Source organism: Balaenoptera musculus, chromosome 13 (genome assembly GCF_009873245.2).
Source record: "Balaenoptera musculus isolate JJ_BM4_2016_0621 chromosome 13, mBalMus1.pri.v3, whole genome shotgun sequence".
NCBI classification, from domain to species: Eukaryota; Metazoa; Chordata; class Mammalia; order Artiodactyla; family Balaenopteridae; genus Balaenoptera; species Balaenoptera musculus.
Genome location: NC_045797.1, coordinates 58,930,127 through 58,942,573, shown reverse-complemented (window position 1 = coordinate 58,942,573; position 12,447 = coordinate 58,930,127). Strand labels below are relative to the sequence as shown.

The 12,447-nt window shown below is 36.3% G+C and overlaps 1 protein-coding gene across 12 annotated transcripts in view; it reads left to right on the top strand.

The window, feature by feature from the left end:
- The first annotated feature begins 4,188 nt into the window (after nt 1-4,188).
- Nucleotides 4,189-12,447, top strand: part of ARHGEF33 (Rho guanine nucleotide exchange factor 33) — a 113,811-nt gene continuing 105,552 nt past the window's right edge. For 11 of the 12 annotated variants that reach the window (XM_036873672.1, XM_036873678.1, XM_036873669.1 and 8 more), the window contains exons 1-2: nt 4,189-4,293; nt 9,320-9,389. The gene's annotated coding sequence lies outside the window, so the exon portion shown is untranslated. The remainder of the gene's footprint in view (nt 4,294-9,319; nt 9,390-12,447) is intronic. The other variant, XM_036873668.1, reaches the window with a different exon arrangement.

The window sequence follows — 12,447 nt, the reverse complement described above, 5'->3', positions numbered from 1 at the left end:
GTATACAAAATTAATGCACAGAAATCTCTTGCATTCCTATACACTAATGATGAAAAATCTGAAAGAGAAATTATGGAAACACTCCCATTTACCATTGTAATAAAAAGAATAAAACACCTAGGAATAAACCTACCTAGGGAGACAAAAGACCTGTATGCAGAAAACTGTAAGGCACTGATGAAAGAAATTAAAGATGATACCAACAGATGGAGAGATATACCATGTTCTTGGATTGGAAGAATCAATATTGTGAAAATGACTCTACTACCCAAAGCAATCTACAGATTCAATGCAATCCCTATCAAATTACCAATGGCATTTTTTACGGAACTAGAACAAATCATCTTAAACTTTGTATGGAGACACAAAAGACCCCGAATAGCCAAAGCAGTCTTGAGGGAAAAAAACAGAGCTGGAGGAATCAGACTCCCTAACTTCAGACTATACTACAAAGCTACAGTAATCAACACAATATGGTATGGGCACAAAAACAGAAACATAGATCAATGGAACAAGATAGAAAGCCCAGAGATAAACCCACATACCTATGGTCAACTAATCTATGACAAAGGAGGCAAAGATATACAATGGAGAAAAGACAGTCTCTTCAATAAGTGGTGCTGGGAAAACTGGACAGCTACATGTAAAAGAATGAAATTAGAATACTCCCTAACACCATACACAAAAATAAACTCAAAATGGATTTGAGACCTAAATGTAAGACCGGACACTATAAAACTCTTACAGGAAAACATAGGAAGAACACTCTTTGACATAAATCACAGCAAGATCTTTTTTGATCCACCTCCTAGAGTAATGGAAATAAAAACAAAAATAAACAAATGGGACCTAATGAAACTTCAAAGCTTTTGCACAGCAAAGGAAACCATAAACAAGACGAAAAGACAACCCTCAGAATGGGAGAGAATATTTGCAAACGAATCAACGGACAAAGGATTAATCTCCAAAATATATAAACAGCCCACGCAGCTCAATATTAAAGAAACAAACAACCCAATCCAAAAATGGGCAGAAGACCTAAATAGACATTTCTCCAAAGAAGACATACAGATGGCCAAGAAGCACATGAAAAGATGCTCAACATAACTAATTATTAGAGAGATGCAAATCAAAACTACAATGAGGTATCACCTCACACCAGTTAGAATGGGCATCATCAGAAAATCTACAAACAACAAATGCTGGAGAGGGTGTGGAGAAAAGGGAACCCTCTTGCACTGTTGGTGGGAATGTAAATTGATACAGCCACTATGGAGAACAATATGGAGGGTCCTTAAAAAACTAAAAATAGAATTACCATATGATCCAGCAATCCCACTACTGGGCATATACCCAGAGAAAACCGTAATTCAAAAAGACACATGCGCCCCAATGTTCATTGCAGCACTATTTACAATAGCCAGGTCATGGAAGCAACCTAAATGCCCATCGACAGACGAATGGATAAAGAAGAAGTGGTACATATATACAACGGAATATTACTCAGCCATAAAAAGGAACTAAATTGAGTCATTTGTTGAGACGTGGATGGATCTAGAGACTGTCATACAGAGTGAAGTAAGTCAGAAAGAGAAAAACAAATATCGTATATTAACGCATGTATGTGGAACCTAGAAAAATGGTACAGATGAACCGGTTTGCAGGGCAGAAGTTGAGACACAGATGTAGAGAACAAACGTATGGACACCAAGGGGGAAAACCGCGGTGGGGTGGGGATGGTGGTGTGCTGAATTGGGAGATTGGGATTGACATGTATACAATGATGTGTATAAAATTGATGACTGATTAAAAAAAACAAAAACAGTTTCTCAAAAAGTTGACATAGGACTTCCCTGGTGGTGCAGTGGTTAAGAATCCGCCTGCCAATGCAGGGGACACGGGTTCAAGCCCTGGTCCGGGAAGATCCCACATCCCGTGGAGCAACTAAGCCCGTGCACCACAACTACTGAGCCTGTGCTCTAGAGCCCACAAGCCACAACTACTGAAGCCCGCGCGCCTAGAGCCTGTGCTCTGCAACAAGAGAAGCCACAGCGATGTGAAGCCCACACACTGCAACGAAGAGTAGCCCCCACTCGCCGCAACCAGAGAAAGCCCGTGTGCAGCAACAGAGACCCAATGCAGCAATAATAAAATATAAAATGAATAAATAAATCTTAAAAAAAAAAGTTGACATATAATTACCATATGTCCCAGCAATTCCTAAGTATGCACCCAAGAAATTGACTTGTATACAAATGTTTATAACAGCACTATTCATACCAGCCCAATACTGAAAACCCAGATGTCCATCGACTGAAGAATGGATAAATAAAATGTGATATATCTGTACAATGGAATGTTATTCAGCCATAAAAAGGAATGAAGTATTGACACATGCTCTAACATAAATCAACCTTGAAAACATTGTACTAAGTGAAAGAAGCCAGTCACAAAAGGCCTCATATTATACGGCCTTTTATGTGAAATGTCCAGAATAGGCAAATCCATAGAGACAGGAAGTAGATTAGTGGTTGCCAGGGAGGAGGAATTCGGAGGCATGGGGCTTCTTTTTGGGGTGATGCAAACGTTCTAGAATTAGCGGTTGCACAACTTGTGAACATGAAAAACCACTGCATTGTTCATATTAAAAGGGCAAATTTTATGTATATTATGTGTAGGGGAGCAAAATTTGCCACCCCAAAATGTGTCTCTCTGGCATGAGGATTAATTTAGGGAGATTATTTTTAAGAAACAGAAGACTCCTGAAGTCTTTCTTTTTACCTCCCCCCCTGAGCTGCCTAAAGAGTTTAGATAAAGGACCTCTTCCCAGAATAGAGGTATCACCAGAGGTATCTGCAAAGAATTTAGGCTAGGTGTGGCCGGGGAAGCTGAGCAGGGCCTAGAGATCAGAGTGCACTCTGTAGCATTGTCTCTGCAGGGCCCAACAAATGGTTGTTTACCAAGGGTTTGCATTTGTGTTTCTATCTCCACTTGAACTGCCCTCCTTTGAAGTCCCAAACCACTACCCTCAACAACCTCTTGTGTCTTTAGCTGATACGGTTTTTAAGGGAGAGCTTTGGCCATCTTAGTGAGCTGTTCAGTTTTCCTGATTCTCTCCCACATTATTAAACTTTTGTTTGATTTTCTGCTGTTAATCTGTCTCATGTCAAATTCATTGTAATTCTTAGACCAGCCAGAAGAATCTAGAAGGGTAGAGGAAAATTTCTCTCTGACATAGGTGAATTATATCTCAATATTTAAAAAGTAGATCAGTGTGTGCTCATATATTCTATGCCTAGAAAGCTTCTTTACCTTTTAGATAACATAATTTTGAAATTACCAAAGCAGTACGTGACAGCTACATATGAAAAATTACAATAAAGACCCTAACCCTAGTGTTTTTACTGAAACTATTTCTCCAAAACTGACCCCCCGCAAGATGGTGTGTGCAATAGATAACTTCCATATTATATAATATTTCTTCCCTCAAAATCTTGTGAAAATTTGTATTTCTCAATATATCATTGCCAAATCCTTTTTTATTTTTATTTTTTGTTATACTACTATAAATTTGGGTTGAGATGTCTTTTAAAACGTTGAAATTAAAATGGTATTTTTTATAGCTTCTCATGATAATAACTTTGTATTAATTTCAAAAGACCCTATTCATATGTGTTCAAAGATACATTTTAAAAATTAGACATTTTGGATATGTTGCTTAGCATTAACTGGTATGGCTTTAGAATTAAATACTTTTATTGTACTGGAATTTCTAAGGAGATAAATACTGGACAAGTTAAGGTAAGGTGAGAGGATGTTTTCAGAGACCAGGACATAGAATGCAAATTCAAAACTTCTGGAAAATATAGAAATATCTGCTTTACTGCAAACTAAATTTTCCCCAATATTTTTCTTCAAATTATTTAAGGTAGCAAGATATATACTTTGCTTTTAAACTATTTAACTTTTATTGATATATAAGTAACTTTTCAATGCTCAAGTCTCCAGTTTTCTAAGACACTAAAGTCATTCCTCTTAAACAGTTTTCTTTCTTTTACTCCTTGAAACTAAATGCAGTTCAGTTATTTGATTAGTTGATGCTAGAATTTGACCTGGAGCTTATATAATTGGAAGAGACACTAGTTTTCCTCATTTAAAAGCCTAGTTAGCATATGACAGTCTCGTTTCCGGGGAAGTCAAACCTCTACTGCTTCTTTTTATAACATTTAAGTTAATTCAGAATCCAGATAAGCCTTGATCTGAGGATGATATAACCACGGCAAGCAACATGGGGTAAGTATGTGCTCTTATGTACTCTGAGAGGCATTGAGAGGGCAAATATTTTCATAAGAGAAGAGATCCCATAAATCCTTACTAATTTAGATTCAAAATATGCTAACTTTTATTTAAGGAAGTCATTTAAAGAAATTACTTTTTATTCAAAGTTAAAACCATTTGTAAAATATTTATTCATTTTCTTGCTTAATTTTTGTATGATGTAATAATCTGTTTTTGCAGGTTGTCAACTAATGAAACATTTAGACTGAAGAGTTTTGCATATTTACGTATTTAGTTGAAGCTGAATTAAAATTTGAGAGTAATCTTAAAGAAAGGATGACTGAATGCTTGTTTTACATGGCAGATAAATCCAATATGTGTATGCCTCTTTGGGATTAAGAATAAAGAATGGAAAAGATTAGGAATGTAGGGAGGTTAATTTATGACTTTTGTAACACAGAAAAGGGATAGAGGATTCTATCAGAGTTTACTCCTCTATGTACAGAAAAATATGTGCTAATTAATTACATAGGAACATTAGTGAGAATTCTAAATCCTTTGCAGGGGTTTTGGGAGCATGATGAGAAGAATTAGGTTTCACTTGAAAGCTTTCTATTCTTAAGTGAGAATAGGAATCCACTATAATTAGTATTTTATATGCTGAAACAATAGTATTCTGAAAAATATAGAAATTTGCCTTTGTATAAACCTTTTGTCCTTTTTATAGCTCCTTTTAATATGAAATTATATTTGTTGCAAATGGTATAGCCATTTAACTAAAGGCACTTCTGAAGGATTTAGCATAAACAATCAGAAGTTCATACTAAAGAAATAACTTTTTTGACACACGTTTCTTCTAGTTTCCAAGAATTTAATTAATATCTATATTTTTGCTAATATCATGGGCTCTGAAATGCAATCTAAACCAGCTTGAAACCTCAGAGGCTTTTGAAAGGAAGATGATCATACTGTTGTTAATTTTTAATACAAATATAAAGGTTAATAGATTAAGTGCCTTGTACAAATTTCACATATATTTGATTGATTTGATTTGGGACAGAATTGATGAGACTCCTGGGTTCTCTTTATTCCCCTCTTTCCTCTCTTTCTCTCTCTCCCTCTTCCTCCCTCCTCTTTTCTTTAATGACTGGAGTTCACCTTTTTGAGGGTCAAGGATCACTCTAAGAATTTTTAGAAACCAGCCCACCCTCTCTGCAAAAAAATGTAAAATCACACCAAATTTTGCATATCATTTCAGGAGATTTACAGATGGCCTGAAACACAATCTGTGGACCCCAGGTTAAGGAATTTGATTTTGAATTTTAGGACTGGAGTATAAGTTGCTCAATATTTTTCTTAGCTTTTGGGTTTTTATTAAATGTAAGAATCTTTTAAATTAATAATTCCTGCTAATCTTCTCTCAGAGACAATGTCGAAGATGCTGATTCTCCCACTGACCAGCTCCCAACACACACACACACACACACACACTCACACTCACACACACACAACTTACATGAGTGAAACAGTTTAACCAATATCCATAGTTTTGACAATCACATTTCTGCTGTTTGTCCCCAGTGACTTGATTAATCACTTCTGCTTTCAAGAATGCCAGGAATCACCTTGGGAATCACGGAAGAAAAAAATCCTCATTATTTTATTTCACTTATTGCTCTCAGTGCCCCACATAACATGAACTAAATCATAAATTGCAAAATATTACACAGGACACTATTCTGATTCATAGGTTCATGATTATTTTGTTGTCAGCTCCTGCCCTTATTGAGAAAAGAGAGATTATTAGGTATTAACACCTATTTAAATCTTCCTCAATAATCAGAAAAATAAAAAGACAAAGTGGCAGCTGATTAGATGCTCAAATTTGTCCATTGGAGGAAATCTCTAGAATGTATCCCCTGAGAATGAGGAAGTAGCTATTTAGGATTTGGGGGAGGGGGTGTTATTTAGCTGAAAACTATTTGAGAATACAATGCCCTTATATGGGTCTATGCCAGCCCTTTCCATTTCTGGGGGGCTATGCTGGCATGGTTTTAGTGAGCGATGAAGAGGCAAATATTAGAAAATTCTTATGCTCTTTAGAAAGCCACCTCCTTCTCTTAAATTTTCACTGAATTCCTTATGGAGTGTGTGTGTGGGGGAAGAGTGAGTAGAGAGGGTGCATAAGGGTGGGTAAAGGGGTAACTAAGGAGAAGTGAAAGAACCTTACCTTGTAAAATACCCTGCCACCTGCTATTTACCATAACACCTGAGCAAAGGATGAACAACGGGATAGAAGTGATGGTTCCATTTCTTTCCTGAGATGCTTTTCAATATTCTTTCCCCATCTCTTAGCAGGGTCAGTCAGTCTACCCCCAACTGACGTCTCGGGAAGATAAATGTTAAGGCTCTGCTAAAATTGTAGAACCAATAAATTCATTATTACAGCATATTCAGCCTCCTTTAAGTTTTCCAGTTTACGTAACTGTAGAGTAATTTTAAAAATTCTTTTATGGATAAATTTTCCACTTCTGGGTCAGGGAATTACAGTCCGACTCTTTTTCCTCGGCAAAGCATACATTTAGCTCATGTAGTAACCTTTGAAATATTGCTTCTATCTGTGCCCTCCTTTCCTTTCTAATAGTCGCTTCCCTAATTCAGGCCATCATTACATTTTACATGGATTATTAAAAGTGCCCACTCCCGGCCTCTCTGCAGCTGGTCTTTCCTCTACAGTCACAAGAGTCATCTTCTGACTGAAGACATGTGGTCTGGTTATTCCCTTGCTTAAAATCTTTCAGTGACTCCTTATTCTCTCCACTTCAGAGCAGGCTCCCAAGAAGATATTCACCACCCTTTATCTGTCTCTAATCCACCTGTCTAGCCTTACCTTCTACTCTATCCTCGATGCTGCCTGGGATCCCTAAATCCACTGATGCATTGTAACTGTCTACCTCTGGTCCTTTGCTGAGCTTCGCCCCCAATTTTTTTTTTTTTTTTTTTTTGACCATTTCTACATATTGTTCAAAGCCTAGCTCAAATCCTATCTTCTTCATGACATTTTCTCTAATCCCCACAACTGGAACTCATCTTTTCTCCTCTGAAAGTTTTAGGCCCATTATACTTTTCCTATTGCATTTTTTCCCAATCCATCATATGCTGTAGTTATTTGTGTGTCTCATCTTTCCTACTAGACTGTAAGCTCCTTGAAGCCAGAACAACATCATCTTTATATTTCCTCCCGGCACAATGCCTTTTACATGGTATGTGCTTAATAAATGTTTGCTGAGTTGAAATGAACTCTGCTTTTCCTATAATCCACAAAAAAACTAAAAACTTCATTTTAGCCAAAATTCCCTCTTTCTTCCCCAATAGAGTGGCCCCATTTTCCAAGTTCCTATCTGAGGAGCTCAAATGAGCATATAATATCCAAAATATGGGTGATGCAAGAGAGAAAGGGTAAAAACAAGGACTGGAGAGCTACACTAGAGGCTTTTGAAGAGTAGAAAATCTACTGTTGATATGTAGAAAGCACACATAGGATCAAAGGAAGTGTAAGAACACTTCTAAGAATTAAAAATGGTTCTTGGTTCGAGACAACTTCCTAGAGGACCAGCATATCATTAAGGTTGGGCTCATCTGTATATGTTGGAAAAACCAAAATAATAGTGGCTTACATAAGCTAGAAGGTTATTTCTCTCTTATATTAAAAAAAAAAAAAAAGTCCATAGGCAATCTAGAGCTATTCAAGCAGCTCCCTGGTGTGAGAGACCAAGGTTCCTTCTATCTTGCTCTTCTGCCATCCTTGGTGTCTCACCTCTTGGTCCAAGAAGGTTGCTAGGACTCCACCTGTCTCACTGGTGTTCAGCCAGCAAGAAGGAGGAAAGGGAAGAAAAAGATGTGTTTCCTCTTTTAAGGAAACTTCCCAAAAGTCACTCACACTATTTCTACATGTAACTCATGGGTAGAATCTATCTCCATGGTTACACCTACCTGTGAAGGAGAAGGGGGAATATAGTTTTTTTAACTGGGTTACTACAGGAAACAGGAAAAATGGATATTGGGTGGCAACTGGCAGTGACTGACAGAGCCAGTAAGGCCATCCGTTGATTCTCATATTCCTTTAGGACAAAGAACAGCATTTGCACAAAAAAGAATCTTTTAAGGAAAATTTTCTGTAAAGTTAAGGGGAAAAAAAGAACAAGCCAAGCTGGGAATAAACACAGATTCACTTAGGATAAAGGACAGGGACGTGACAAAATGACAAAGGTGACTGAGTAAGCCTTTGGTCCCCCCACTGCACACTCCTGCATCCTGGCCCCTGACCCTCAGCTTTCATCTCCCTTAATCCTCACTTCCGTACTGTGAGGTGCCTATTATTACTACTGTGCCTATTATACAGATCAAGAAACTGAAAGCCCAGAGATTCGGAGACTTGGCCAAACTGCCCAAGAGGTTTCAGATAACGAAAAAATAAATAAAACACACAGCTGGCTTGGTAACTGCTGTACTGCTCACAAAACCATATAATTCATAGAGCGTTCTCCAAAAGGATTTGTACTTACTTTTGACTGGAGGTCACCTCAATTAGCCCCTAAAGAAAAACCTCTTATAAACCTACTTCATTTGTCACTTGATGTAGGTGATTTCATTTAATGTGGGATACTTAGGAAAACCTCTAGATTTTTGGCTTTCATTATTTTCAGGTCAGATGAACTGCTTTGAATTCTTCTGATTCAGCAAAGCCCCCTAAGCCGTGTTAGTGTATTCCAGCTATACTTCTAAATACATAAGAATTTATTTTTATTAGTCACCCCAAAGATACAAATCATTGTGCCTACTCAGCACCAAGTGACTTAAAAATTAAAAGACTAAGAGAAACAAGAACTTTTACATTTTACATTATGTATTTTAACTATTAGAAATTTTAAACAATCAATTGCATATATAATAAAAACTTTTAGTTATGAAATTATAGGAAAAAAGGATGGTATACATTACAAGGTACCTGTCATTATCAATGGCATTTTATTTTTTATAGAACCTCTAAAGAAATCAGGAAAGCTTCACAAAACATGGTGTGATGTCTACAGGTGGAAACAGGCCATGAGGTGAGTGAAAATTGCAAAGAACTTATTACTAGTAGGAACACAGAAACTGAGAGCCTAGTTTAAAACAATGTACTTGTACTTTACTTAGTTTAAATCAGTACTTGTACTTCATTCTTGAACTACAAATATTACAAATTGTTTTGAAGAGTTTTGTAACGCTTCTTTGTTTAAAAACAAAAACAAATGGACATACTGTGGGATTCCTTTATTAGTTAGTAGTCAGAGCTAATAGCCACCTAATAAACCAGTCATGTTACATCAAACTTTTACTGCATTTATGTCTACTCACAGTATTGAGACAATAATGACCATGTTTTGAGTTATATTTTAGATGTCTTCGGGGATTGCAAAAAAACCTTAAGAATGACAACATTTACTTTACATTCAACTAATATTTACTGAGTTCCTACTTATGCTAGGCTTTGCGACATAATAACTATGTGGGATTGGTAAGTCTTACCCTCATTTTACAGTTGAAGTAGGTTTATGAAGATTAAGTAAGGTTCCAGGCTCACAAAACTAAATAAGTAACAGAGCTGGAATTTGAAGCTACATGTTTAATGCACTTAAGAGAAAAGTCTCATAGTTCAAAGCAATATTTTAAAATTTCAGATCTAAAAAGTGCACATTATAAAACAAACACTTGTTCAAGACAGAAGAGTGTAAGTAAAATGTTTAAGCCCATCCCACCCCTACCCCATCCCTCTTTTCAAGCATAACCACTGTTAGTAGTTTGGTATAAACCCTTCCATATCTTTCCTTTTGTCCAATATGCTTTTCATTGCATCACACTTCTTGTCTACTTAAAAACATCAATGAATAGAGGAGGTTGAATTTACCATATATCTGTACTAGTATAAATATCTATCTTTAAATAATAACTGAAAAGCTCATTCAGCTAACATTAGGCATCTAACTATCGAGACTCAAAGAATAGAATTCACTCTTTCTTTCCTAGGGACTCATAATCTAGTGCAGTGGTTCTTAATTTGGTTTTGAGAGAGTAAATATGGACTCTTTTGAGACTCTGATGTGAGCTCTGAACCTTCTCCCCAGAAGAAAATAAATCTGTATAAAATTCTGCCTATAATTCAGGGGATTCATGGATACTCTGAGAGTATACGGACCCCTGATCTTGTAGAAGTAAGATTTTTAAATTAGTAATTTAACATAAATACTATAATAGAAGTGTGGACAAGATGCTATGGCAGCACAGAAAAGCAAGGACTTTACTGAGACATGTCAAGAAAGGGAAGAGTGATACTTGCACAGAAATCTTGAAGAACACAAGGAGTTTGACAGCTAGCCCAGGGTAGGGGAAGGATGTCCACTGAGGAAACAACATCTATAAATCCTAGAGGCTAGAAAGGACAGGGAACCACAAGACCGTCTTTGTGTTAGGAGCCCAGTATGTATATGAAAGTGATTAAAGAGTTTGCAGAGCTAGGTAGAGGCCAGATCATGAAGGGTTTTGTCCATTGTGTTAGGATGTTTGAACTTTAGTAGTCACTGAAGGATTGTGATCAAGATTTTCATTGGTAGGTAAGAAGTCTACAATTAATGCATGACTAAATAAATGATCATGGGAATAGTAATGTGGATGATAGAATAAGATATAAAAAGGAGATAAGACCATTTGATTCAGATTTGTTGGGGGATCATTGATGAAATAATATGCTATTAAAAAGATATGTTGCTAAAATCAAATGGAATTGAGTGGAAGGTCACTGCTTTCACAAAGGAGATTGGGAGACTGAAGCTCTGAGACTGTATTTGTAAGATAAAACTCAAAATTTGGGCAGTACATCTGCCCCCTCACCGCAGTGAGTCCCATGCACAGTCAAGCTAGTGTCAGTCGCTCGGGGTGTCTGTATCACTCCTGGTCTGCCACACCATCTTGCCTTCCACTGTCCTACAGTAACTCCGGATGGACCATTTGGTTTCCTATTGACTTTGCAAAGAGTAGGAAAAGAGAAAGAGGGTAAAATGGGTAAGGTTATCAATTTTTTTACACTGATCATGTATTGCTTTTATAGTTATTTTTCTAATTTTGTTTTAAAGTAATGTGGTATAAAGCCAGGCTTACAAATAATGTCATAGCTAGTTCATTTCTATTTGGCTGTACTTCACCTGATATACCTATCTAAAAAGGCAATATTAGTCTCACCTCCTACTTCTTGGCAGTGACTTCATAAATGAGGTAAGACTATAAAGTCTCAAAGATATTTCCCTTGATAAATATTTATTGTTCATTAAAAATTTTACTTATCAGATGCTATAAAGGCTTTGAAGACTAAACTTGTACATATATTATATATGCTATTTTGTGTGTATGATGTGTCATAAGAGCTTTTTAAAATACAAGAAGCATTTGGTCTTTGCCGAAGGGTAGTGCTCGGAAAGATTTCTCAGTCTACATGTATCGATAGTGAGCTTTTGTTAACAAAAAATGTACAGTTTAGGGGATATAGCATTGATTTTTCCAGCTTGCCTTTCTAGCTCATTATTTTAAAAAAATGCATCTCCTTGCTATTAATAAAAATAAATAAGATTCCATGTTGTTTTCTTTTTTCCCCAGATTTATTGAGGTATAATTGACAAATAAAATTATAAGATATTTAAAGTGTGCAATGTGATGATTTGATATATGTATTCATTGTGAAAGGATTTCCCCCCCCTTTTTTGGTGGGGACATTTAAGTTCTACTCTTTTAGCAAATTTCAATTATATTTACAATTCAATCTTAACAACTATAGTCACCATGTTATACATTAGATCCTCAGACCTTATTCTTCTTATAACTGAGAGTTTGTACCCTTTTACCAGCCTCTCCCTATTGTTTTCTTTAGGGAAAGAAATCATTAACTATAAACATCCTCTGGAATTTAAGTAAATTCAACTCAAATTTGTGTTGAGTGCCCACCACAAAAAGTTCTCAAACTTTTCATATCAGAGGAATGTGAACAAATGATATAAATGTATTTACCTTTAAAACTCAGGCTAATTTTGCATGCCTCTCTGTGAACTATCTGAACATTTAAAATACATAATACTTTTA